Raw genomic sequence first — 2,114 nt, 5'->3', positions numbered from 1 at the left:
CCCCGCTGTCCTCTCTTACATTTAAATCTTGTTGTTTCAAGTCATAAGCAACTAATTTTTTAACAGAGAAATACCTTTTCACCTGGAGTGAATCATTAACCCTTCCTCCATTCACCTTTCTTAGCCGTAGGCATTTTTAGATTTTTATATAAGTTACTGATAACTTTACTTAAAAGCAAATTTGTTAGCAGCAGCACATAGAAGAATATGAGATCTGGGGGTGTATTATAGTTTCAAATACCTGCTTTGGAAATCCTAGCATCTTTTTCTTTCTAAACATAGTGCAAGATTCCCGACATTATATTCAAGAACATTGTTTTATTCCTATTAATCACCTCTAAATGCTATTCGCTATTTGATCTTAAAACAAAGTTCATGTGATCACAATATTTAGACATGTCAATTTTGTAAGTCAAAAGGTGATTTATCCTTCAACGATTATTTTCAGCTCTTCACAAAACCAAATGAATCTTTAAATAAAAGCTAAAATTACCAAAGTAAGAGTAACTCAAACTGGTTTATCTTTTGTGATAAATATGATATTCAGTCACTTGATTTCTATTGGTTACTTATATATTAGGCATTGAGGATAACTGAACCTACTAAATTAAAAACATTTGTTCATATTTAAAACATATTTGATATAATTAGTTAATGTAGCTAATACATATAAAATACACATATATATTTTTCAGTTACTAATATTTTTAATAATTACAAAACATTTTTTGAATTGTTTTATTATAATTGACTTAACCACAGGCTGTGTATTTTTAGATATCTATCTGAATTATTTCAATATTCAAAATGGTAGGTGCTATTGTGTAAATTATTTTATTTATCAAGTATTTGTGATGTTACTAAAGCTTTATATTTAAGTAGTTTTTTCAATGTATTTCGTAGGCATATATTCAAATTGAAAAATTATAGTAAAATAAATTTTGGCAATTCAGACTGACATCTGACTTGAAATCAATGCATCACTTCATTTGGTTAGCTACCTCACAAACTTATGACATTAAATGCATACATGTAAAGAGTACATTTAAGAGAAAAGTAATCATTATATTGTTTTGTTTTTTTTAAAGATTTTATTGGTGAATCGAGGGAGGGGAACAGCGTTGGGGAACTGGGGAAGGGGAACAGACAAGTTGCTGTCCTTTTGTTCTTCAGTCTAGTTGTGGAGNCTCAATAATATTTTCTACAATATTCTGATAAAAGCAAACTTCACACATATTTACATATAGTTATATACTACATATAATATATATGAATATAGTAAAATAGTTATATAGTTTATTATATTTTTATTATATAATCTACATAATTTAATGAACTTTATATTATTATTTACTATATTCATTCAATAAAAATGTTGATATGCATTAATTTGTATAAGAAGAATGCTTCTGGTGGGTGAACATTTAGAAGATATCAATATTTATGATTAAAAATGATGATCTTTTTTTTAAAACATGTAGTGATTTCCTGGAAGTATCACTACTGGGTTAAATACATTTTAAGAATTTGCACATATATTTTATAAAGTTGTATTCTAGTTGGGTATAATATGTATTTTCACAAGAAATTCATGAAAGTACGTGCTTTTTCTTTCATGACCTCTTTGTAAATATTGGGTATTATACATTTTTACACTTGATCTTAGCCAAAAGGCCGAGAAGCGATCGGGTATTATACATTTTTAATTACCAAGTTGATTAGAAAAACATTATCTTAATTTTATTTTAACTTTCATTCATTCAATGACCAGTGAAGTTGAATGTTTTTATATGTATACTATATACATATATTTTCTCTTCTTTGAATTGCTTTCCCCATTTTAAAAAATTAGAATAGTTATATTTTCTTATGACTTTCTAAGAGCTCTCAAAGATATTAAAGACAATATTTGTGAGTTTTATAGGATATAAATGCAAATTTCTAACTTGACTTTTGGATTTAAATGTTGATTTATATTATATTTTCAGGAACTTGTAAAATTTTTATATTCAAATTTTTCTTTTTTAAAATTAATTAAAATTTTCTGTATTTGTTTCATTGTTCAAAAACTGTTGTCCAGGACAATATATTATAAATCACAAATATATTTTTTT

The sequence above is a fragment of the Hipposideros armiger genome, unplaced genomic scaffold (genome assembly GCF_001890085.2).
Source record: "Hipposideros armiger isolate ML-2016 unplaced genomic scaffold, ASM189008v1 scaffold_1301, whole genome shotgun sequence".
Taxonomy (NCBI): domain Eukaryota; kingdom Metazoa; phylum Chordata; class Mammalia; order Chiroptera; family Hipposideridae; genus Hipposideros; species Hipposideros armiger.
This window is presented reverse-complemented; position numbering follows the sequence as displayed.